This window comes from Artemia franciscana, chromosome 10, assembly GCF_032884065.1.
Source record: "Artemia franciscana chromosome 10, ASM3288406v1, whole genome shotgun sequence".
NCBI classification, from domain to species: Eukaryota; Metazoa; Arthropoda; class Branchiopoda; order Anostraca; family Artemiidae; genus Artemia; species Artemia franciscana.
The window spans coordinates 35,679,340-35,706,371 of NC_088872.1; the positions used below are offsets into that span (position 1 = coordinate 35,679,340).

General features: G+C 31.7%; 1 long non-coding RNA gene across 3 annotated transcripts in view; it reads right to left on the reverse strand.

Moving 5' to 3' along the window:
• The window catches only part of LOC136032139 (uncharacterized), a 171,088-nt gene that overhangs the window by 21,673 nt on the left and 122,383 nt on the right, over positions 1-27,032 (reverse strand). For all 3 annotated transcript variants that reach the window (XR_010618663.1, XR_010618662.1, XR_010618661.1), the window contains exon 5: positions 9,008-9,101. This is a non-coding gene — a long non-coding RNA (uncharacterized LOC136032139). The remainder of the gene's footprint in view (positions 1-9,007; positions 9,102-27,032) is intronic.

Here is a 27,032-nt window from a genome sequence, read left to right on the forward strand (position 1 = left end):
GAATTCTAGTTTTCAGCCCAAAAAAGCTCAGATGAAAACCGACTTGTTCCCAGAAGAAGCAAACATAAAAAGGCATGGTAGGTATCATGAACTCCACTTATCTGATAGTAGCTCAGAAGGGGAACTAGCAGCATTGGACAGTATTGGCACACTTGACGATGCAGATAAAGACAATGATTGTCTACAAAGTGGACCCTTATTAGAAATAAATATGGAAAATAGAGTCCACAATAATCCCACTAATGGCGCTGAAAATGAGAATGCTAGTTTTCAGCCCAAAAAAGCTCAGATGAAAACCGACTTGTTCCCAGAAGAAGCAAACATAAAAACGCATGGTAGAAGGTATCATGAACTCCACTTATCTGATAGTAGCTCAGAAGGGGAACTAGCAGCATTGGACAGTATTGGCACACTTGACGATGCAGATAAAGACAATGATTGTCTACAAAGTGGACCCTTATTAGAAATAAATATGGAAAATAGAGTCCACAATAATCCCACTAATGGTGCTGAAAATGAGAATTCTAGTTTTCAGCCCAAAAAAGCTCAGATGAAAAGCGACTTGTTCCCAGAACAAGCGAAAACGAAAAAGCATGGTAGAAGATATGATAAGCACTTATCTGATAGCAGCTCAGAAGAGGAATTAGCAGTATTAGACAGTATTAGCACACTTGACGATGCAGATATATACAAAGATTGTCGGCAAAGTAGACCCTTACTAGAAATAAATATGGAAAATAAAAGCTCTTCAAATATTCGTAAAGATAAAGCACATCTTGATAAACTTTTGAACAACTTGTATTTTATTCAGGAAAAAATAGCTGATTGTGACAAGCAGCTAACCGAAAAAAAACCATCTAGTGGAGAGAGAAAACCATTATCTAGTAGAGGAGAAAAGTTGAGAAAAGGAGCAAAATCGAATGAAGAAGCAAAGGAAAATATTAGGCAGTACAACAAAAATAAATCATATCTCGAGCAACTTTTAAAAAGACTGTATGAATATGAAGATGAAAGAAGGGAAATAGAAGAAAAAATCTTAACTCTAAGTAAATGATGATCACGGCACACAGTAACTAAAATATGGCCTGAAATCCTCTAAAATGCCATCGGATCGAAAATGTGCTTTCAAGAAACCAAACTTGCAAAACCGTTTGTAGGTTCCGTCAAGCTAGGTTTTTCAGGTGGGTAGGCTGGGTTAAGATGGGACAGGGCGGGTGTGTTTTTAGGTTAGGCAATACTATAGTAGGCTAGGTTAGTACGGGGTAAGGCTACGTTAGAATGGGGTTGGGTAGGAAGGGTAGGTTAGGCTTAGTAAGGCAAGTTTTAGTTAGGATAGGTTGGGCTAGGTTAAGTTAAATTAAGTTAACTAGAAGTAGTTGTTAAGTTTGGCGGGAATAGGATAGGTTAAGTTAGGACGAGGTTGGGCGAGTGGTTAGAATAAGATGGGGTTGAAGCTTTTAGGTTAGGTGGGTCTAGGTTATGCTAGGATGGGCTAAATCTAGGTTAGGATGGGATTGGGTGGCTGGTTAGTTTATGTTAGGTTTACTAAGGCTAGGTTTAGTTAGGCTATGTTTAGTAAAGCTAGGTTAAGTTAGATTAAAAAAAAAACAAGTTTTTTTAACTGAAAGTAAGGAGCGACATTAAAACTTAAAACGAACAGAAATTACTTCATATATGAAAGGGACTGGTCCCTCCTAAACGCCCTGCTCCTTACGCTAAAGTTTGACACTTTCTCTCAACTTTACTTTTTAAAACAGTAAAAAGATAGGAGCTTGAAATTTCTACAGTATGGTTTCCTGATGCGCTAAATCTGATGGTATGATTTTCCTCAAGATTCTATGACTTTTAGGGGGTGTTTCCCCCTATTTTCTAAAATAAGGCGAATTTTCTCAGGCTCGTAACTTTTGATGGGTAAGACAGAACTTGATACAATACAGCTATTGGTATCAAAATTCCGTTTTTTAAAGTTTTGGTTACTGTTGAGGCGGGTCGCTCCTTACCACAGTTCGTTACCACGAACTGTTTGATTAGGTTAAGTAGTAGTAGTGTTTTTAAGCTAGGCTGAGATGGGTTAAATTAGGACGGGGTTGGGCGGGTGGTTAGGCTAAGATGGGGTTATGTTAGGACGGAGTTGGGGTGTTGGTGGGTTGGTCTTTAGTGGGTAGGTAGGTTAGGCTAGGTTAGAATAGAGTATTGTGAGTGGATAGGCTTGGCTAGGTTTACTTAAGCTAAGTTAAGTTAGATTAGGTTAACCAATAGTAGTTTTAAGGTTAGGCTGGGATTTGAAAGGTTAAGATAGAGCGGGGTTCGACGGGTGGTTAGGCTATGATGGGGTTAGGTTAGAACGGGGTTGGGGTGCTGATGTGGGTCTTTTGCTGTTGGGTAAATTAGGCTAGTTAGATTGGGCTATTTTGAGTGGGTAGGGTAGGTTAGGATAGGGTGGGTGTTTTTTTTTTATATTTATGGCTAGGCCTAGTAAAGCTAGGTTTTGTTAGGTTAGGCTAGGTTAAAATGGGGTTAGGCGGATGAGTTTAGTTAGGCTAGGCTAAGATAGGGTTGAGTTGGGTGGGTAGGTTAGGGGGGGGGGGGTTCTTAGGTTCGATAAAGCTAGATTTTGTTAAGTTTTACTTGAAATGTACTTTCAAGAAGATGACGAGTCGTCTTGTCTCACGATGGTAATAGAACAAGCAATAAAAGCGCAAGTGAGGGTAAAACAGGATAAAAACCTACAGACTCCAATAATAGAATCGTGGATGAAATAGAGAGAAATTCATGCAGGGCAGGTTCATCAGTTACTGCAGTGGAACAGACGGCCAATTTCACTAAAAACAAAAGATATCCTCTTCATTTCAAGACAGATCGCGAGCAAAAGGAAGGTCTCGTAAGGCGAGGTTCGAAATGGAAAAAAAGAAACAAGATGATCAAAATAAGAGACATAATAACACAGATTTCCTACAGGGTTATGTATAAGGTCTACAAGGTCTTGAAGTCATAGTAGAGAAGACAACTATGAGAGAGATAGGATATACAAGGCTTAAACATCCTTGTGGAGAGCTCAAAATCGTCTAATTACTCAGAAACCTTTTATCGATAGCTTTTCTAAGAATTTTTTTCTTTACATGCAAGTTATATATTATATTATATAGAGCAGAAAAAAGTCAAAATTCTAGTTTTCTGGATATCAAAATTATTTATTTTCCTATCTATCCTAAGTTTGGATATCCTAAGTTGATTTCTATCTTGTGCTTGTTTTTTTGAAGGTGAAGTTTTTGCCCAAACTTTGGATATATATCTATATAGAGAATAACATCTTCTCAATTCTTTTTTGGCACAGAAAATGGTAATTTTAGCAAAACAAGGCGACATGAGCGAAGAGTCCTCTTCTTGATACCCCTGTCAGCGTTAGCAGAGCAGCTAATATTCGCTTCAAAGTAAGTGAGGAGGACTTGGGATCTAGATAAAACTACCAAAATATGGGAGAGTCTACCCATACCTCAATCCCCGGTCTTTACGCTAAAATCTTATTGTTATCCAAAAATACAAGGCCCTTGGTTTGAGCAGTCTCTCTTTTATGACCAAAAGTCGAACTAGCCTAAAAAAGGAGGATTGATGAAGAGGCACCACACCCCACTCCTCATACGCAAAAAGTGCGACCTTTTGACCAAAAGTGAAACTAGCTTAAAAAAGGGGGATTGAGGAAGGGGCAGCCAACCCCACCCCATACGAAGAATAATTTCTGTTGATTTTAAGTGTTAATGTTGTTCCTTACTTTAAGTAAACAAAGCCCGTTTTTATTTAATATCTAACCCCTTATCAGACCAAGACAAGAAATCCCTTTTCATTCCCCAGGAAACTTTTCTCCCACGAAAAATTCCCTCAGCTTCCCCAAAAAACATGCGTATTTTGCATAACTTACGGCCCTTTCTTCAGGAACTATTGGGATCAATGGCATCTCCAAAGGCATAGTAAAAGGACCTTTCCACTATTTTGGCTAAAATGGTTATCTCAAAATTTTGATCAGATGCAAGTTGGGTCTGTTAGGGGGACTAGTTGCCCTTCATTCTTTTCGGCAATTTATGAAAATACTACATTTTTCGTGTGTATAACAACAATCCAGATACCCAATAGCTTTGGTAAAATTCATTTGCCCCACCATCCTCCTTACTATCTTTTCGTGTTTGATAGCTAGAAAGTAAGTCTTTGATTCATAATTGCTTCACATTAAATGCTACACATTGCAGCAGATAATTACATTAATGATTTCTATACCAAGGAAACGACCTTCGCCAGTGATTATTATTCGTTCAATAAGACAATGATCTGTTTCTGCAGCGGAAAACTATCTAGATAGATCACGAACTTTGAAAAAATTCGACTTTGAAAATCCATCCTCGAGTCTGAGTCAAAACGATAAAAACGATCTAGGTAGGTAAAAACTTTGAAAAAATCGACTTAGAAAACGCATGCTCGAATCTGAATCTTATTTTTAATCAACTGCACCATAGACAGGAAATACGCGGCATCAAAATCATAGATGCTTTCAAAACAAGTTTTTACAAGATTTTCGACACTTGGCAAGGTATCAAAACTAGTTTTACTGACGGGAAGTTCATTTTATTGCTCTTTTTAGATTCCGAAGGACATCATACTTAGGAATCCAATAAAATAATAAAATGAACTTCCCTTCAGTAAAACAAGTGTTGATACCTCGCCAAACACCTTTGCTAATCCATCTTTGATGCAGCACGAAGATTGAAAAAAAAAAAAACGAGATTGCAAAAACTGCTAAAAAAAGAAAAACCAAATATAAAAAACCATGGAGAACAACAATAAACCTGAAAGTAGAATCAACCAACGGTAAAACCTATTATGTTAGATGTACTTCGCGACCTGGAGCCACTTGCCCCCATATCTTTATTTCATTGACTTCGTAGTGTATATTATGTATAGTCGGATACTCGACCCACACCATTTAGATAGATACTTAAAAAGACCACCCAGGGCATAGTATTAGGTTCTTGATCCATTCCACCAAGTTTTACTCACCTAAGACAAGTACTTGATAAGAAAGATAAACAAGAGCTAAGAGCTCAAATGGCACTTGTGACGAGGCGAGAAGAGCTAAGAGCCAAGAGATCATATGGTATGAGCTCTAACAAAATTCTATGAATCAATAGATTGATTTAAAAAGGAAAATAAGAGGTTTAATGCCGGTCAGGATTTAAAATAAGAGCTCTGAGTCATGATGTCCTTCTAAATATCAGAATTCATTAAGGTCCGATCACCCACTCGTAAGTTATAGATACCTAATTTTTCTAATTTTTCCTCTCCCTTTAGCCCCCAGATGGTCGAATCTGGGAAAACGACTTTATCAAGTCAAATTGTGCAGCTCCCTGACACGCCTACCAATTTTCATCGTCCTAACTCGTCCAGAAGCACCAAACTCGCCAAATCACTGAACCCCTCCCCCAACTCCTCCAAAGAGAGCGAATCTAGTACGATTCTGTCAATCACGTATCAAGGACATTTGTTTATTCTATCCACCAAGCTTCATCCGATTTCTCCACTCCAAGTGTTTTTCCAAGATTTCCCCCTCCAACTCCCCCCAATGTCAAAAGATCTGGTCGGGATTTGGAATAATAGCTCTGAGACATGAAATCCTTCTAAAAATCAAATTTTTTTAAGATCCGATCATCTATTCGTAAGATAAAAATACCTCAATTTTCATGTTTCCTAGAATTCCAGTTTCCACCTCCAACTCCCCCCAATGTCACAGGATCTGGTCGGAATTTAAAATTAGAACTTTAAAGCACAAGATCCTTCTAAATATCAAATTTCATTAAGATCTGGTCACCCTTTCGTAAGTTACAAATACCTCAATTTTCAAAATTACCCCCCCCCCCAATTCCACCAAAGAGAGCCGATCCGGTCCGGTTATGTCAGTCATGTATCTTAGACAGCTTTCTATTCTTCCCATCCAATTTCATCCTGATCTCACCGCTTTAAGTATTTTCTAAGATTTCCGGTCCCCCAACTGCCGCCCCCCCCCAATTACGCTTGGTCCAGTTGAGATTTAAAATAAGAAATCTGAGTTACGAGGTCCTTCTAAATATGAAGTTTCATGAAGATCCGATCACTCCTTCGTAAGTTAAAAATACGTAATTTTTTCTTATTATTCAGAATTAACCCCTCCCCCAACTACCCCAAAGAGAGCAGATCCGTTCCGGTTATGTCAATCATGTATCTAGGACTTGTGATTATTTTTCCCACCAAGTTTCATCCCGATCCCTCCACTCTAAGCGTTTTCAAAGTTTTAGGTTTCCCCCTCCCAACTCCCCCCCAATGCCACCGGATCCGGTCGGGATTTAAAATAAGAGCTCTGAAACACGATATTCTTCTAAATATCAAATTTCATTGAGATCCGATCACCCGTTCGTAAGTTAAAAAAACCTCATTTTTTTCTAATTTTTCAGAAATAACCCCCCCCCCAACTACCCCAAAGAGAGCGGATCCGTTCCGTTTATATCAATCATGTATCTAGGACTTGTGTTTATTTTTCCCACCAAGTTTCATCCCGATCCCTCCACTCTAAGTGTTTTCAAGTTTTAGGTTTCCCCCTCCCAAATCCCCCTCAATGTCACCAGATACGGTGGGGATTTAAAATAAGAGCTCTAAGGCACGATATCCTTCTAAACATAAAATTTCATTGAGATCCGATAACCCGTTCGTAAGTTAAAAATACTTAATTTTTTCTAATTTTTCAGAATTACCCCGCACCCCCCCTAACTACCCCAAAGAGAGCGGATCCGTTCCAATTATGTCAATCATGTATCTGGGACTCGTGCTTATTTTTCCCATCAAGTTTCATCCCGATCCCTCCACTCTAAGTGTTTTCCAAGATTATAGGTTTCCCCCCTCCAACTCCCCCAATGTCATCAGATCCGGTCGGGAATTAAAATAAGAGCTCTGAGACACAATATCATTCCAAACATCAAACTTCATTAAGATCCCATCACCCGCTCATAAGTTAAAAATACTTCATTTTTTATATTTTTTCCGAATTAACCCCTCCCCCAACTACCCCAAAGAGAGCGGATCCGTTCCGGTTATGTCAATCATGTATCTAGGACTTGTGATTATTTTTCCCACCAAGTTTCATCCCGATCCCTCCACTCTAAGCGTTTTCAAAGTTTTAGGTTTCCCCCTCCCAGCCCCCCCCAATGTCACCAGATCCGGTCGAGATTTAAAATAAGAGCTCTGAGACACGATATCCTTCGAAATATCAAATTTCATTGAGATCCGATCACCCGTTCGTAACTTAAAAATGCCCCATTTTTTCTAATTTTTCAGAAATAACCCCCCCCCCCCCAACTAAACCAAAGAGAGCGGATCCGTTCTGTTTATGTCAATCATTTATCTAGGACTTGTGTTTATTTTTCCCACCAAGTTTCATCCCGATCCCTCCACTTTAAGTGTTTTCCAAGTTTTAGGTTTCCCCCTCCCAAATCCCCCCACCATGTCAGCAGATCCGGTCGGGATTTAATATAAGAGCTCTAAGAGACGATATCCTTCTAAACAATAAATTTCATTGAGATCCAATCACCCGTTCGTAAGTTAAAAATACCTCATTTTTTTCTAATTTTTCAGAATTACACCGCACCCCCCCCCCCAACTACCCCAAAGAGAGCGGATCCTTTCCGATTATGTCAATCATGTATCTGGGACTTGTGCTTTTTTTCCCATCAAGTTTTATCCCGATCCCTACACTCTAAGTGTTTTCCAAGATTTTAGGTTTCCCCCCTCCAACTCCCCCCAATGTCATCAGATCCGGTCGGGATTTAAAATAAGAGCTCTAAGACACAATATCATTTCAAACATCAAACTTCATTAAGATCCCATCACCCGCTCATAAGTTAAAAATACTTCATTTTAAGTATTTACTTAAAACTTTAAACTTTAAACTTTAATTAACCCCTCCCCCAACTACCCCAAAGAGAGCGGATCCATTTCGGTTATGCCAATGATGTATCTAGGACTTGTGATTATTTTTCCCACCAAGTTTCATCCCGATCCCTCCACTCTAAGCGTTTTCAAAGTTTTAGGTTTCCCCCTCCCATCCCCCCCCCCCCCAATGTCACCAGATCCGGTCGGGATTTAAAATAAGAGCTGAAGTATTTTAACCGGCACCCCACTCTTCCCCAGATGGTCAAATCGGGAAAACGACTATTTCTAATTTAATCTGGTCTGGTCCCTGATATGTTTGCCAAATTTCATCGTCCTAGCTTACCTGGACGTGCCTAAAGTAGCAAAACCGGGACCGACAGACAGACCGACAGAATTTGCGATTGCTATATGTCACTTGGTTAATACCAAGTGTCATAAAAAGTCATATTTCCCATTGCATGGTTTAGGCTACAGATTCTTTCTGACCTAGTTTTCTGTCACCAGTAAGTTATTAATGCCAAATGAAGCCAAGTTGGAAAAGAATAGCATACATTTTTCTTAGAGTATAGCCTAAGACTTTATCTTGTCGAATTACCAAGGGGGGGGACAAAAAAATGTAAAATTAGTTTATATGCATTTAGTTATTTTTGAAAAACGATGACTTTTATCTGTCTATTTAAAAAACTTTTCAAATGAAATCTTAACAGAAATATTAAAACTAATATGTAGGGGGAAAATCTATATAATAAATGGGATTTGACAATGTAAGAAATCTAAAATAAACCAAATCTAATATACGTAGACAATGCAAAGAGACAAATAATAGACGTTACAACAAATGATCAAACCCAACCCAAAAATTTTGAAAAAAACAGAATATTTATAACCGTTAGATTACTCTTTTGGAATTTTGAACCTCTAGAGTTTCTATGCCAAGGGCAAATTACTCCTCCGACCCAAAACCTCCCTTCCCAAAACCATCTATGATCTGGCCTAAAGCAAATTTGATAATAAAAAAAAAAGTTTCCTGTGTAACCACTATAATGCCTTTTCTCCCATTTACCTTTTTTACTGCAGTGCCATAATCTATTGGCATCAAGATTTTTGCAACTTCCAGGCTTTGTGGGTTTCGAAACCGATTCGCAACTCATCAGTCGCTGGAAAAAAAAAACATAATAAAAGCACTGCCACCTAATATTACCCAGCAAAATTATAAAATTACATACATACCCTAAGCTGAGATATAAATTAAATATACTTGTGCTTGTTCTTTACATTTGGTTATATTACACAAAAAAAGAGCCACTTTAGATCAAAACAAAAAGAGAAGAGACAATCTTCTTATTATTATTTTCTTTTGAGTATATATGGAAGAAGAAATTTCAAGTTCAAGGAAGCAATTTAAAAATTAGTTGGGAAAAATTGATTTAGCTAAAGACTAAGTTTTAGCACAGAACTAATAGCACATGAACTATGAAAAAAACAATTTTCCTTTACTTTAAGACGAATATTTGATATTTCTTTTTATAATATTCTCTGTTGAGCACATAAGCTTATAAATTTTTGTAAGAACTATGGGTGACGTCACATTAAAAAAAAAAGATATCACGAGGTAATCACATCAACACTTTCAACAAAAATGTATGACGTCATGTACTCTTAACATTTTGTGTTCGTAAAAGAAGATGACGTCATAAACACAAAAAGATATATATATATCATAGATACAGTGTGTAGGTCATCTTAGTTCTTCAAAGTTCACTGAAGAAAGAGGTAATAGTTAGATACAATTAAAACAATATCGTCATATTTACTTACAGTAAAAATAAAGGGCTAAAAATAAGGTGTTAGTTGTTTATTACATAAAAACCGATCATGCTTTAATACATAACTAATATTCTATATACCTTTTTGGCTGGTTTTCTTTTGAGCAAATATGGAGGAAGAAAATTCAATTTCAAGTAAGTGATTTATAAATCTATGATAAAACAAACAACTGTACTTTGGCTTAGGACTGATATTTGTTATTCCTCTTTTTCAGGTTTCCTTTTGAGCCAACATAGAAAAAGCGACTTCAATTTCAAGCAAAAATTCATATTACTTAAAGAAAAAACACCAGTGCTTAGATTACGATTAATAATTGATTTTTCTCTATTTCATGTTCCCTTTTAAGTCAAAATGGAGGAGAAAACTTCAATTTCAAGTCAGTAATTTATAAATAATTTAAAAAAAACAACTATGCTATAGCTTAGTACTAATAATTGTTCTTTTTCAGGGTCCCTTTTGAGTCGACATGGAGGAACAAACTTCAAATTCAAGTAAGAAATACGTAAATTATTTAACGAAAAAACAACTATGCTATAGCTTAGTACTAATAACTGATCATTTTCTTTTTCAGGGTCTCTTTTGAGTCGACAAGGAGGAACAAACTTCAAATTCAAGTAAGTAATATGTAAATTATTTAACGAAAAACAACTATGCTATAGCTTAGTACTAATAATTGATCATTTTCTTTTTCAGGGTCCCTTTTGAGTCGACATGGAGGAACAAACTTCAAATTCAAGTAAGTAATTTATAAATTATTTAACGAAAAAACAACTATGCTATAGCTTAGTACTAATAATTGATCCTTTTCATTTTCAGGGTCCCTTTTGAGTCGACATGGAGGAACAAACTTCGAATTCAAGTAAGTAATTTATAAATTATTTAACGAAAAAACAACTATGCTATAGCTCAGTACTAATAATTGATGTTTTAATTTTTCAGGGTCCCTTTTGAGTCGACATGGAGGAACGAACTTCAAATTCAAGCAAGTAATTTATAAGTTATTTAACGAAAAAACAACTATGCTATAGCTTAGTACTAATAATTGATCTTTTTCATTTTCAGGGTCCCTTTTGAGTCGACATGGAGGAACGAACTTCAAATTCAAGTAAGTAATTTATAAATTATTTAAAGAAAAAACAACAATGCTATAGCTTAGTGCTAATAATTAATCTTTTTCTTTTTCAGGGTCCCTTTTGAGTCGACATGGAGGAACAAACTTCAAATTCAAGTAAGTAATTTAGAAATCATTTAACGAAAAAACAACTATGCTATAGCTTAGTACTAATAATGGATCTTTTTCTTTTTCAGGGTCCCTTTTGAGTCGACATGGAGGAACAAACTTCAAATTCAAGTAAGTAATTTATAAATTATTTAACGAAAAAACAACTATAATATAGCTTAGTACTAATAATTGATCTTTTTCTTTTTCAGGGTCCCTTTTGAGTCGACATGGAGGAACAAACTTCAAATTCAAGTAAGTAATTTATAAATTATTTAACGAAAAAACAACTATGCTATAGCTTAGTACTAATAATGGATCTTTTTCTTTTTCAGGGTCCCTTTTGAGTCGACATGGAGGAACAAACTTCAAATTCAAGTAAGTAATTTATAAATTATTTAACGAAAAAACAACTATAATATAGCTTAGTACTAATAATTGATCTTTTTCTTTTTCAGGGTCCCTTTTGAGTCGACATGGAGGAACAAACTTCGAATTCAAGTAAGTAATTTATAAATTATTTAACGAAAAAACAACTATGCTATAGCTCAGTACTAATAATTGATGTTTTAATTTTTCAGTGTCCCTTTTGAGTCGACATGGAGGAACGAACTTCAAATTCAAGTAAGTAATTTATAAGTTATTTAACGAAAAAACAACTATGCTATAGCTTAGTACTAATAATTGATCTTTTTCATTTTCAGGGTCCCTTTTGAGTCGACATGGAGGAACAAACTTCAAATTCAAGTAAGTAATTTATAAATTATTTAACGAAAAAACAACAATGCTATAGCTTAGTACTAATAATGGATCTTTTTCTTTTTCAGGGTCCCTTTTGAGTCGACATGGAGGAACAAACTTCAAATTCAAGTAAGTAATTTATAAATTATTTAACGAAAAAACAACTATAATATAGCTTAGTACTAATAATTGATCTTTTTCTTTTTCAGGGTCCCTTTTGAGTCGACATGGAGGAACAAACTTCAAATTCAAGTAAGTAATTTATAAATCATTTAACGAAAAAACAACTATGCTATAGCTTAGTACTAACAATTGATCTTTTTCTTTTTCAGGGTCCCTTTTGAGTCAACAAGGAGGAACAAACTTCAAATTCAAGTAAGTAATTTACAAATTATTTAAAGAAAAAACAACTATGCTATAGCTTAGTACTAATAATTGATCTTTTTCTTTTTCAGGGTCCCATTTGAGTCGACAAGGAGGAACAAACTTCAAATTCAAGTAAGTAATTTATAAATTATTTAACGAAAAAACAACTATGCTATAGCTTAGTACTAATAATTGATCTTTTTCTTTTTCAGGGTCCCTTTTGAGTCGACATGGAGGAACAAACTTCAATTCAACTAAGTAATTTATAAATTATTTAACGAAAAAATAACTATGCTATAGCTTAGTACTAATAATTGATCTTTTTCTTTTTCAGGGTCCCTTTTGAGTCGACATGGAGGAACAAACTTCAAATTCAAGTAAGTAATATGTAAATTATTTAACGAAAAAACAACTATGCTATAGCTTACTAGTAATAATTGATCTTTTTCTTTTTCAGCGTCCCTTTTGAGTCGACATGGAGGAACAAACTTGAAATTCAAGTAAATAATTTATAAATTATTTAACGAAAAAACAACTATGCTATAGCTTAGTACTAATAATTGATCTTTTTCTTTTTCAGGGTCCCTGAAAACTTCAAATTCAAGTAAGTAATTTATAAATTATTTAACGAAAAAAGAATTATGCTATAGCTTAGTACTAATAATAGATCTTTTTCTTTTTCAGGATCCCTTTTGAGTCGACATGGAGGAACACACTTCAAATTCAAGTAAGTAATATGTAAATTATTTAACGAAAAAACAGCTATGCTATAGCTTAGTACTAATAATTGATCTTTTTCTTTTTCAGGGTCCCTTTTGAGTCGACATGGAGGAACAAATTTCAAATTCAAGTAAATAATTTATAAATTATTTAAAGAAAAAACAACTAGCTTAGTACTAATAATTGATCTTTTTCTTTTTCAGGGTCCCTTTTGAGTCGACATGGAGGAACAAACTTCAAATTCAAGTAAGTAATTTATAAATTATTTAACGAAAAAACAACTATGCTACAGCTTAGTATTAATATTTGATCTTTTTCTTTTTTCAGGGTCCTTTTTGAGTCTACATGGAGGAACAAACTTCAAATTCAAGTAAGTAATATGTAAATTATTTAACGAAAAAACAACTATGCTGTAGCTAAGTACTAATAATTGATCTTTTTCATTTTCAGGGTCCCTTTTGAGTCGACATGGAGGAACAAACTTCAGATTCAAGTAAATAATTTTTAAATTATTTACCGAAAAAACAACTATGCTATAGCTTAGTACTAATAATTGATATTTTTCTTTTTCTTTTTTCTTTGATCTTTTTCTTTTTCAGGGTCCCTTTTGAGTCGACATAGAGAAACAAACTTCAAATTCAAGTAAATAATTTATAAATTATTTAACGAAAAAACAACTATGCTATAGCTTAGTACTAATAATTGATCTTTTTCTTTTTCAGGGTCCCTTTTGAGTCGACATGGAGGAACAAACTTCAAATTCAAGTAAGTAATATGTAAATTATTTAACGAAAAAACCACTATGCTATAGCTAAGTACTAATAATTGATCTTTTTCATTTTCAGGGTCCCTTTTGAGTCGACATGGAGGAACAAACTTCAAATTCAAGTAAATAATTTATAAATTATTTAACGAAAAAACAACTATGCTATAGATTAGTACTAATAATTGATCTTTTTCTTTTTCAGGGTCTCTTTTGAGTCTACGTGGAGGAACAAACTTCAAATTCAAGTAAATAATTTATAAATTATTTAACGAAAAAACAACTATGCTATAGGTTACTAGTAATAATTGATCTTTTTCTTTTTCAAGGTCCCTTTTGAGTCGACATGGAGGAACAAACTTCAAATTCAAGTAAATAATTTATAAATTATTTAACGAAAAAACAACTATGCTATAGCTTACTAGTAATAACTGATCTTTGTCTTTTTCAAGGTCCCTTTTGAGTCGACATGGAGGAACAAACTTCAAATTCAAGTAAGTAATTTATAAATTATTTAACGAAAAAACAACTGTGCTATAGCTTAGTATTAATAATTGATCTTTTTCTTTTTCAGGGTCCTTTTTGAGTCTACATGGAGGAACAAACTTCAAATTCAAGTAAGTAATATGTAAATTATTTAACGAAAAAACAACTATGCTATACCTAAGTACTAATAATTGATATTTTTCTTTTTCAGGGTCCCTTTTGAGTCGACATGGAGGAACAAACTTCAAATTCAAGTAAGTAATTTATAAATTATTTAACGAAAAAATAACTATGCTATAGCTTAGCACTAATAATTGATCTTTTTCTTTTTCAGGGTCCCTTTGAAGTCGACATGGAGGAACAAACTTCAAATTCAAGTAAGTAATATGTAAATTATTGAACGAAAAAACAACTATGCTATAGCTTAGTACTAATAATTGATCTTTTTCTTTTTCAGGGTCCTTTTTGAGTCTACGTGGAGAATCAAACTTCAAATACAAGTAAGTAATATGTAAATTATTTAACGAAAAATCAACTATGCTATACCTAAGTACTAATAATTGATATTTTTCTTTTTCAGGGTCCCTTTTGAGTCGACATGGAGGAACAAACTTCAAATTCAAGTAAATAATTTATAAATTATTTAAACGAAAAAATAACTATGCTATAGCTTAGTACTAATAATTGATCTTTTTCTTTTTCAGGGTCCCTTTTGAGTCGACATGGAGGAACAAACTTCAAATTCAAGTAAGTAATTTATAAATTATTTAACGAAAAAACAACTATGCTATAGCTTAGTACTAATAATTGATCTTTTTCTTTTTCAGGGTCCCTTTTGAGTCGACATGGAGGAACAAACTTCAAATTCAAGTAAGTAATTTATAAATTATTTAACGAGAAAACAACTATGCTATAGCTTAGTACTAATAATTGATCTTTTTCTTTTTCAGGGTCCCTTTTGAGTCGACATGGAGGAACAAACTTCAAATTCAAGTAAGTAATATGTAAATTTTTTAAACGAAAAAACAACTATGCTATAGCTTAGTACTAATAATTGATCTTTTTCTTTTTCAGGGTCCCTTTTGAGTCGACATGGAGGAACAAACTTACTTTTTTCCTCCATAAATTCAAATTCAAGTAAGTAATTTATAAATTATTTAACGAAAAAACAACTAAGCAATAGCTTAGTACTAATAATTGATCTTTTTCATTTTCAGGGTCCCTTTTGAGTCGACATGGAGGAACAAACTTCAAATTCAAATAAGTAATGTATAAATTATTTAACGAAAAAACAACTATGCTATAGCTTAGTACTAATAATTGATCTTTTTCTTTTTCAGGGTCCCTTTTGAGTCGACAAGGAGGAACAAACTTCAAATTCAAGTAAGTAATTTATAAATTATTTAACAAAAAAACAACTATGCTATAGCTTAGTACTAATAATTGATCTTTTTCTTTTTCAGGGTCCCTTTTGAGTCGACATGGAGGAACAAACTTCAAATTCAAGTAAGTAATTTATAAATTATTTAACGAAAAAACAACTGTGCTATAGCATAGTACTAATAATTGATCTTTTTCTTTTTCAGGGTCCCTTTTGAGTCGACATGGAGGAACAAACTTCAAATTCAAGTAAGTAATATGTAAATTTTTTAAACGAAAAAACAACTATGCTATAGCTTAGTACTAATAATTGATCTTTTTCTTTTTCAGGGTCCCTTTTGAGTCGACATGGAGGAACAAACTTACTTTTTTCCTCCATAAATTCAAATTCAAGTAAGTAATTTATAAATTATTTAACGAAAAAACAACTAAGCAATAGCTTAGTACTAATAATTGATCTTTTTCATTTTCAGGGTCCCTTTTGAGTCGACATGGAGGAACAAACTTCAAATTCAAGTAAGTAATTTATAAATTATTTAACGAAAAAACAACTATGCTATAGCTTAGTACTAATAATTGATCTTTTTCTTTTTCAGGGTCCCTTTTGAGTCGACATGGAGGAACGAACTTCAAATTCAAGTAAGTAATATATAAATTATTTAACGAAAAAACAACTATGCTATAGCTTAGTACTAATAATTGATCTTTTTCTTTTTCAGGGTCTCTTTTTAGTCGACATGGAGGAACAAACTTCAAATTCAAGTAAGTAATTTATAAATTATTTAACGAAAAAACAACTATGCTATAGCTTAGTACTAATAATTGATCTTTTTCTTTTTCAGGGTCCTTTTTGAGTCTACGTGGAGGAACAAACTTCAAATACAAGTAAGTGATATGTAAATTATTTAACGAAAAAACAACTATGCTATACCTAAGTACTAATAATTGATATTTTTCTTTTTCAGGGTCCCTTTTGAGTCGACATGGAGGAACAAACTTCAAATTCAAGTAAGTAATTTATAAATTATTTAACGAAAAAAGAACTATGCTATAGCTTAGTACTAATAATAGATCTTTTTCTTTTTCAGGGTCCCTTTTGAGTCGACATGGAGGAACAAACTTCAAATTCAAGTAAGTAATATGTAAATTATTTAACGAAAAAACAACTATGCTATAGCTTAGTACTAATAATTGATCTTTTTCTTTTTCAGGGTCCCTTTTGAGTCGACATGGAGGAACAAATTTCAAATTCAAGTAAATAATTTATAAATTATTTAAAGAAAAAACAACTAGCTTAGTACTAATAATTGATCTTTTTCTTTTTCAGGGTCCCTTTTGAGTCGACATGGAGGAACAAACTTCAAATTCAAGTAAGTAATTTATAAATTATTTAACGAAAAAACAACTATGCTACAGCTTAGTATTAATATTTGATCTTTTTCTTTTTTCAGGGTCCTTTTTGAGTCTACATGGAGGAACAAACTTCAAATTCAAGTAAGTAATATGTAAATTATTTAACGAAAAAACAACTATGCTGTAGCTAAGTACTAATAATTGATCTTTTTCATTTTCAGGGTCCCTTTTGAGTCGACATGGAGGAACAAACTTCAGATTCAAGTAAATAATTTTTAAATTATTTACCGAAAAAACAACTATGCTATAGCTTAGTACTAATAATTGATATTTTTCTTTTTCTTTTTTCTTTGATCTTTTTCTTTTTCAGGGTCCCTTTTGAGTCGACATGGAGAAACAAACTTCAAATTCAAGTAAATAATTTATAAATTATTTAACGAAAAAACAACTATGCTATAGCTTAGTACTAATAATTGATCTTTTTCTTTTTCAGGGTCCCTTTTGAGTCGACATGGAGGAACAAACTTCAAATTCAAGTAAGTAATATGTAAATTATTTAACGAAAAAACCACTATGCTATAGCTTAGTACTAATAATTGATCTGTTTTATTTTCAGGGTCCCTTTTGAGTCGACATGGAGGAACAAACTTCAAATTCAAGTAAGTAATCTACAAATTATTTAACGAAAAAACAACTATGCTATAGATTAGTACTAATAATTGATCTTTTTCTTTTTCAGGGTCTCTTTTGAGTCGACATGGAGGAACAAACTTCAAATTCAAGTAAATAATTTATAAATTATTTAACGAAAAAACAACTATGCTATAGCTTACTAGTAATAATTGATCTTTTTCTTTTTCAGGGTCAGTTTTGAGTCGACATGGAGGAAAAAACTTCAAATTCAAGTAAATAATTTATAAATTATTTAACGAAAAAACAACTATGCTATAGCTTACTAGTAATAACTGATCTTTGTCTTTTTCAAGGTCCCTTTTGAGTCGACATGGAGGAACAAACTTCAAATTCAAGTAAGTAATTTATAAATTATTTAACGAAAAAACAACTGTGCTATAGCTTAGTATTAATAATTGATCTTTTTCTTTTTCAGGGTCCTTTTTGAGTCTACATGGAGGAACAAACTTCAAATTCAAGTAAGTAATATGTAAATTATTTAACGAAAAAACAACTATGCTATAGCTAAGTACTAATAATTGATATTTTTCTTTTTCAGGGTCCCTTTTGAGTCGACATGGAGGAACAAACTTCAAATTCAAGTAAGCAATTTATAAATTATTTAACGAAAAAATAACTATGCTATAGCTTAGTACTAATAATTGATCTTTTTCTTTTTCAGGGTCCCTTTTAAGTCGACATGGAGGAACAAACTTCAAATTCAAGTAAGTAATATGTAAATTATTGAACGAAAAAACAACTATGCTATAGCTTAGTACTAATAATTGATCTTTTTCTATTTCAGGGTCCTTTTTGAGTCTACGTGGAGGAACAAACTTCAAATACAAGTAAGTAATATGTAAATTATTTAACGAAAAAACAACTATGCTATACCTAAGTACTAATAATTGATATTTTTCTTTTTCAGGGTCCCTTTTGAGTCGACATGGAGGAACAAACTTCAAATTCAAGTAAATAATTTATAAATTATTTAAACGAAAAAATAACTATGCTATAGCTTAGTACTAATCATTGATCTTTTTCTTTTTCAGGGTCCCTTTTGAGTCGACATGGAGGAACAAACTTCAAATTCAAGTAAGTAATTTATAAATTATTTAACGAAAAAACAACTATGCTATAGCTTAGTACTAATAATTGATCTTTTTCTTTTTCAGGGTCCCTTTTGAGTCGACATGGAGGAACAAACTTCAAATTCAAGTAAGTAATTTATAAATTATTTAACGAGAAAACAACTATGCTATAGCTTAGTACTAATAATTGATCTTTTTCTTTTTCATGGTCCCTTTTGAGTCAACATGGAGGAACAAACTTCAAATTCAAGTAAGTAATATGTAAATTTTTTAAACGAAAAAACAACTATGCTATAGCTTAGTACTAATAATTGATCTTTTTCTTTTTCAGGGTCCCTTTTGAGTCGACATGGAGGAACAAACTTACTTTTTTCCTCCATAAATTCAAATTCAAGTAAGTAATTTATAAATTATTTAACGAAAAAACAACTAAGCAATAGCTTAGTACTAATAATTGATCTTTTTCATTTTCAGGGTCCCTTTTGAGTAGACATGGAGGAACAAACTTCAAATTCAAGTAAGTAATTTATAAATTATTTAACGAAAAAACAACTATGCTATAGCTTAGTACTAATAATTGATCTTTTTCTTTTTCAGGGTCCCTTTTGAGTCGACAAGGAGGAACAAACTTCAAATTCAAGTAAGTAATTTATAAATTATTTAACGAAAAAACAACTATGCTATAGCTTAGTACTAATAATTGATCTTTTTCTTTTTCAGGGTCCCTTTTGAGTCGACATGGAGGAACAAACTTCAAATTCAAGTAAGTAATTTATAAATTATTTAACGAAAAAACAACTATGCTATAGCATAGTACTAATAATTGATCTTTTTCTTTTTCAGGGTCCCTTTTGAGTCGACATGGAGGAACAAACTTCAAATTCAAGTAAGTAATATGTAAATTTTTTAAACGAAAAAACAACTATGCTATAGCTTAGTACTAATAATTGATCTTTTTCTTTTTCAGGGTCCCTTTTGAGTCGACATGGAGGAACAAACTTACTTTTTTCCTCAATAAATTCAAATTCAAGTAAGTAATTTATAAATTATTTAGCGAAAAAACAACTAAGCAATAGCTTAGTACTAATAATTGATCTTTTTCATTTTCAGGGTCCCTTTTGAGTCGACATGGGAGAACAAACTTCAAATTCAAATAAGTAATGTATAAATTATTTAACGAAAAAACAACTATGCTATAGCTTAGTACTAATAATTGATCTTTTTCTTTTTCAGGGTCCCTTTTGAGTCGACATGGAGGAACGAACTTCAAATTCAAGTAAGTAATATATAAATTATTTAACGACAAAACAACTATGCTATAGCTTAGTACTAATAATTGATCTTTTTCTTTTTCAGGGTCTCTTTTGAGTCGACATGGAGGAACAAACTTCAAATTCAAGTAAGTAATTTATAAATTATTTAACGAAAAAACAACTATGCTATAGCTTAGTACTAATAATTGATCTTTTTCTTTTTCAGGGTCCTTTTTGAGTCTACGTGGAGGAACAAACTTCAAATACAAGTAAGTGATATGTAAATTATTTAACGAAAAAACAACTATGCTATACCTAAGTACTAATAATTGATATTTTTCTTTTTCAGGGTCCCTTTTGAGTCGACATTGAGGAACAAACTTCAAATTCAAGTAAGTAATTTATAAATTATTGAACGAAAAAATAACTATACTATAGCTTAGTACTAATAATTGATCTTTTTCTTTTTCAGGGTCCCTTTTGAGTCGACATGGAGGAACAAACTTCAAATTCAAGTAAGTAATTTATAAATTATTTAACGAAAAAACAGCTATGCTATAGCTTAGTACTAATAATTGATCTTTTTCTTTTTCAGGGTCCCTTTTGAGTCGACATTGAGGAACAAACTTCAAATTCAAGTAAGTAATATGTAAATTATTTAACGAAAAAACAACTATGCTATAGCTATGCACTAATAATTGATCTTTTTGTTTTTCAGGGTCCCTTTTGAGTCGACATGGAGGAATAAACTTCAAATTCTAGTAAATAATTTATAAATTATTTAAAGAAAAAACAACTAGCTTAGTACTAATAATTGATCTTTTTCTTTTTCAGGGTCCCTTTTGAGTCGACATGGAGGAACAATCTTCAAATTCAAGTAAATAATTTATAAATTATCTAACGAAAAAACAACTATGCTATAGCTTAGTACTAATAATTGATCTGTTTTATTTTCAGGGTCCCTTTTGAGTCGACATGGAGGAACAAACTTCAAATTCAAGTAAGTAATCTACAAATTATTTAACGAAAAAACAACTATGCTATAGATTAGTACTAATAATTGATCTTTTTCTTTTTCAGGGTCTCTTTTGAGTCGACATGGAGGAACAAACTTCAAATTCAAGTAAGTAATTTATAAATTATTTAACGAAAAAACAACTATGCTATAGCTTAGTACTAATAATTGATCTTTTTCTTTTTCAGGGTCCCTTTTGAGTCTACGTGGAGGAACAAACTTCAAATACAAGTAAGTAATATGTAAATTATTTAACGAAAAAACAACTATGCTATACCTAAGTACTAATAATTGATATTTTTCTTTTTCAGGGTCCCTTTTGAGTCGACATGGAGGAACAAACTTCAAATTCAAGTAAGTAATTTATAAATTATTTAACGAAAAAATAACTATGCTATAGCTTAGTACTAATAATTGATCTTTTTCTTTTTCAGGGTCCCTTTTGAGTCGACATGGAGGAACAAACTTCAAATTCAAGTAAGTAATATGTAAATTATTTAACGAAAAAACAACTATGCTTCAGCTTAGTACTAATAATTGATCTTTTTCTTTTTCAGGGTCCCTTTTGAGTCGACAAGGAGGAACAAACTTCAAATTCAAGTAAGTAATTTATAAATTATTTAACGAAAAAACAACTATGCTATAGCTTAGTACTAATAATTGATCTTTTTCTTTTTCAGGGTCCCTTTTGCTTCGACATGGAGGAACAAACTTCAAATTCAAGTAAGTAATTTATAAATTATTTAACGAAAAAACAACTATGCTATAGCTTAGTACTAATAATTGATCTTTTTCTTTTTCAGGGTCCCTTTTGAGTCGACATGGAGGAACAAACTTCAAATTCAAGTAAGTAATATGTAAATTATTTAACGAAAAAACAACTATGCTATAGCTTAGTACTAATAATTGATCTTTTTCTTTTTCAGGGTCCCTTTTGAGTCGACATGGAGGAACAAACTTACTTTTTTCCTCCATAAATTCAAATTCAAGTAAGTAATTTATAAATTATTTAACGAAAAAACAACTAAGCAATAGCTTAGTACTAATAATTGATCTTTTTCATTTTTAGGGTCCCTTTTGAGTCGACTTGGAGGAACAAACTTCAAATTCAAGTAAGTAATGTATAAATTATTTAACGAAAAAACAACTATGCTATAGCTTAGTACTAATAATTGATCTTTTTCATTTTCAGTGTCCCTTTTGAGTAGACATGGAGGAACAAACTTCAAATTCAAGTAAGTAATTTATAAATTATTTAACGAAAAAACAACTATGCTATAGCTTAGTACTAATAATTGATCTTTTTCTTTTTCAGGGTACCTTTTGAGTCGACATGGAGCAACAAACTTACTTTTTATCTCCATAAATTCAAATTCAAGTAAGTAATTTATAAATTATTTAACGAAAAAACAACTAAGCAATAGCTTAGTACTAATAATTGATCTTTTTGTTTTTCAGGGTCCCTTTTGAGTCGACATGGAGAAACAAACTTCAAATTCAGGTAAATAATTTATAAATTATTTAACGAAAAAACAACTATGCTATAGCTTAGTACTAAAATTGATCTTTTTCTTTTTCAGGGTCCCTTTTGAGTCGACATGGAGGAACAAATTTCAAATTCAAGTAAATAATTTATAAATTATTTAAAGAAAAAACAACTAGCTTAGTACTAATAATTGATCTTTTTCTTTTTCAGGGTCCCTTTTGAGTCGACATGGAGGAACAAACTTCAAATTCAAGTAAATAATTTATAAATTATCTAACGAAAAAACAACTATACTATAGCTTAGTACTAATAATTGATCTTTTTCTTTTTCAGGGTCCCTTTTGAGTCGACATGGAGGAACAAACTTCAAATTCAAGTAAGTAATCTATAAATTATTTAACGAAAAAACAACTATGCTATAGATTAGTACTAATAATTGATCTTTTTCTTTTTCAGGGTCTCTTTTGAGTCGACATGGAGGAACAAACTTCAAATTCAAGTAAGTAATTTATAAATTATTTAACGAAAAAACAACTATGCTATAGCTTAGTACTAATAATTGATCTTTTTCTTTTTCAGGGTCCTTTTTGAGTCTACGTGGAGGAACAAACTTCAAATACAAGTAAGTAATATGTAAATTATTTAACGAAAAAACAACTATGCTATACCTAAGTACTAATAATTGATATTTTTCTTTTTCAGGGTCCCTTTTGAGTCGACATGGAGGAACTAAATTCAAATTCATGTAAGTAATTTATAAATTATTTAACGAAAAAATAACTATGCTATAGCTTAGTACTAATAATTGATATTTTTCTTATTCAGGGTCCCTTTTGAGTCGACATGGAGGAACAAACTTCAAATTCAAGTAAGTAATTTATAAATTATTTAACGAAAAAACAACTATGCTATAGCTTAGTACTAATAATTGATCTTTTTCTTTTTCAGGGTCCCTTTTGAGTCGACAAGGAGGAACAAACTTCAAATTCAAGTAAGTAATTTATAAATTATTTAACGAAAAAACAACTATGCTATAGCTTAGTACTAATAATTGATCTTTTTCTTTTTCAGGGTCCCTTTTGAGTCGACATGGAGGAACAAACTTCAAATTCAAGTAAGTAATTTATAAATTATTTAACGAAAAAACAACTATGCTATAGCTTAGTACTAATAATTGATCTTTTTCTTTTTCAGGGTCCCTTTTGAGTCGACATGGAGGAACAAACTTACTTTTTATCTCCATAAATTCAAATTCGAGTAAGTAATTTATAAATTATTTAACGAAAAAACAACTAAGCAATAGCTTAGTACTAATAATTGATCTTTTTCATTTTCAGGGTCCCTTTTGAGTCGACTTGGAGGAACAAACTTCAAATTCAAGTAAGTAATGTATAAATTATTTAACGAAAAAACAACTATGCTATAGCTTAGTACTAATAATTGATCTTTTTCATTTTCAGGGTCCCTTTTGAGTCGACATGGAGGAACAAACTTCAAATTCAAGTAAGTAATTTATAAATTATTTAACGAAAAAACAACTATGCTATAGCTTAGTACTAATAATTGATCTTTTTCATTTTCAGGGTCCCTTTTGAGTAGACATGGAGGAACAAACTTCAAATTCAAGTAAGTAATTTATAAATTATTTAACGAAAAAACAACTATGCTATAGCTTAGTACTAATAATGGATCTTTTTGATTTTCATGGTCCCTTTTGAGTCGACTTGGAGGAACAAACTTCAAATTCAAGTAAGTAATTTATAAATTATTTAACGAAAAAACAACTATGCTATAGCTTAGTACTAATAATTGATCTTTTTCTTTTTCAGGGTCCCTTTTGAGTCGACATGGAGGAACAAACTTCAAGTAAGTAATATATAAATTATTTAACGAAAAAACAACTATGCTATAGCTTAGTACTAATAATTGATCTTTTTCATTTTCAGGGTCCCTTTTGAGTCGACATGGAGGAACAAACTTCAAATTCAAGTAAGTAATATGTAAATTATTTAACGAAAAAACCACTATGCTATAGCTAAGTACTAATAATTGATCTTTTTCATTTTCAGGGTCCCTTTTGAGTCGACATGGAGGAACAAACTTCAAATTCAAGTAAGTAACTTATAAATTATTTAACGAAAAAACAACTATGCTATAGCTTAGTACTAATAATTGATTTTTTTTTCTTTTTCAGGGTCCTTTTTGAGTCTACATGGAACGAACTTCAAATTCAAGTAAGAAATATGTAAATTATTCAACGAAAAAAATACTATGCTATAGCTAAGTACTAATAGTACTAATAAAGTACTAAGTAAGTAACTTATAAATTATTTAACGAAAAAACAACTATGCAATAGCTTAGTACTAATAATTGATCTTTTTGTTTTTCAGGGTCCCTTTTGAGTCGACATGGAGAAACAAACTTCAAATTCAGGTAAATAATTTATAAATTATTTAACGAAAAAACAACTATGCTATAAGCTTAGTACTAAAATTGATCTTTTTCTTTTTCAGGGTCCCTTTTGAGTCGACATGGAGGAACAAATTTCAAGTTCAAGTAAATAATTTATAAATTATTTAAAGAAAAAACAACTAGCTTAGTACTAATAATTAATCTTTTTCTTTTTCAGGGTCCCTTTTGAGTCGACATGGAGGAACAAACTTCAAATTCAAGTAAATAATTTATAAATTATCTAACGAAAAAACAACTATGCTATAGCTTAGTACTAATAATTGATCTTTTTTATTTTCAGGGTCCCTTTTGAGTCGACATGGAGGAACAAACTTCAAATTCAAGTAAGTAATCTACAAATTATTTAACGAAAAAACAACTATGCTATAGATTAGTACTAATAATTGATCTTTTTCTTTTTCAGGGTCTCTTTTGAGTCGACATGGAGGAACAAACTTCAAATTCAAGTAAGTAATTTATAAATTATTTAACGAAAAAACAACTATGCTATAGCTTAGTACTAATAATTGATGTTTTTCTTTTTCAAGGTCCTTTTTGAGTCTACGTGGAGGAACAAACTTCAAATACAAGTAAGTAATATGTAAATTATTTAACGAAAAAAAAAACTATGCTATACCTAAGTACTAATAATTGATATTTTTCTTTTTCAGGGTCCCTTTTGAGTCGACATGGAGGAACAAAATTCAAATTCATGTAAGTAATTTATAAATTATTTAACGAAAAAATAACTATGCTATAGCTTAGTACTAATAATTGATCTTTTTCTTTTTCAGGGTCCCTTTTGAGTCGACAAGGAGGAACAAACTTCAAATTCAAGTAAGTAATTTATAAATTATTTAACGAAAAAACAACTATGCTATAGCTTAGTACTAATAATTGATCTTTTTCTTTTTCAGGGTCCCTTTTGAGTCGACATGGAGGAACAAACTTCAAATTCAAGTAAGTAATTTATAAATTATTTAACGAAAAAACAACTATGCTATAGCTTAGTACTAATAATTGATCTTTTTCTTTTTCAGGGTCCCTTTTGAGTCGACATGGAGGAACAAACTTCAAATTCAAGTAAGTAATATGTAAATTATTTAACGAAAAAACAACTATGCTATAGCTTAGTACTAGTCATTGATCTTTTTCTTTTTCAGGGTCCCTTTTGAATCGACATGGAGGAACAAACTTACTTTTTATCTCCATAAATTCAAATTCGAGTAAGTAATTTATAAATTATTTAACGAAAAAACAACTAAGCAATAGCTTAGTACTAATAATTGATCTTTTTCATTTTCAGGGTCCCTTTTGAGTCGACTTGGAGGAACAAACTTCAAATTCAAGTAAGTAATGTATAAATTATTTAACGAAAAAACAACTATGCTATAGCTTAGTACTAATAATTGATCTTTTTCATTTTCAGGGTCCCTTTTGAGTAGACATGGAGGAACAAACTTCAAATTCAAGTAAGTAATTTATAATTATTTAACGAAAAAACAACTATGCTATAGCTTAGTACTAATAATTGATCTTTTTCATTTTCAGGGTCCCTTTTGAGTCGACATGGAGGAACAAACTTCAAATTCAAGTAAGTAATATGTAAATTATTTAACGAAAAAATAACTATGCTATAGCTTAGTACTAATAATTGATCTTTTTCAGGGTCCCTTTTGAGTCGACATGGAGGAACAAACTTCAAATTCAAGTAAATAATTTATAAATTATTTAACGAAAAAACAACTATGCTATAGCTTAGTACTAAAATTGATCTTTTTCTTTTTCAGGGTCCCTTTTGAGTCGACATGGAGGAACAAATTCAAATTCAAGTAAATAATTTATAAATTATTTAACGAAAAAACAACTATGCTATAGCTACTAATAATTGATCTTTTTCTTTTTCAGGGTCCCTTTTGAGTCGACATGGAGGAACAAACTTCAAATTCAAGTAAGTAATTTATAAATTATTTAACGAAAAAACAACTATGCTATAGCTTAGTACTAATAATTGATCTTTTTATTTTCAGGGTCCATTTTGAGTCGACATGGAGGAACAAACTTCAAATTCAAGTAAGTAATCTAAAAATTATTTAACGAAAAAACAACTATGCTATAGATTAGTACTAATAATTGATCTTTTTCTTTTTCAGGGTCTCTTTTGAGTCGACATGGAGGAACAAACTTCAAATTCAAGTAAGTAATTTATAAATTATTTAACGAAAAAACAACTATGCTATAGCTTAGTACTAATAATTGATCTT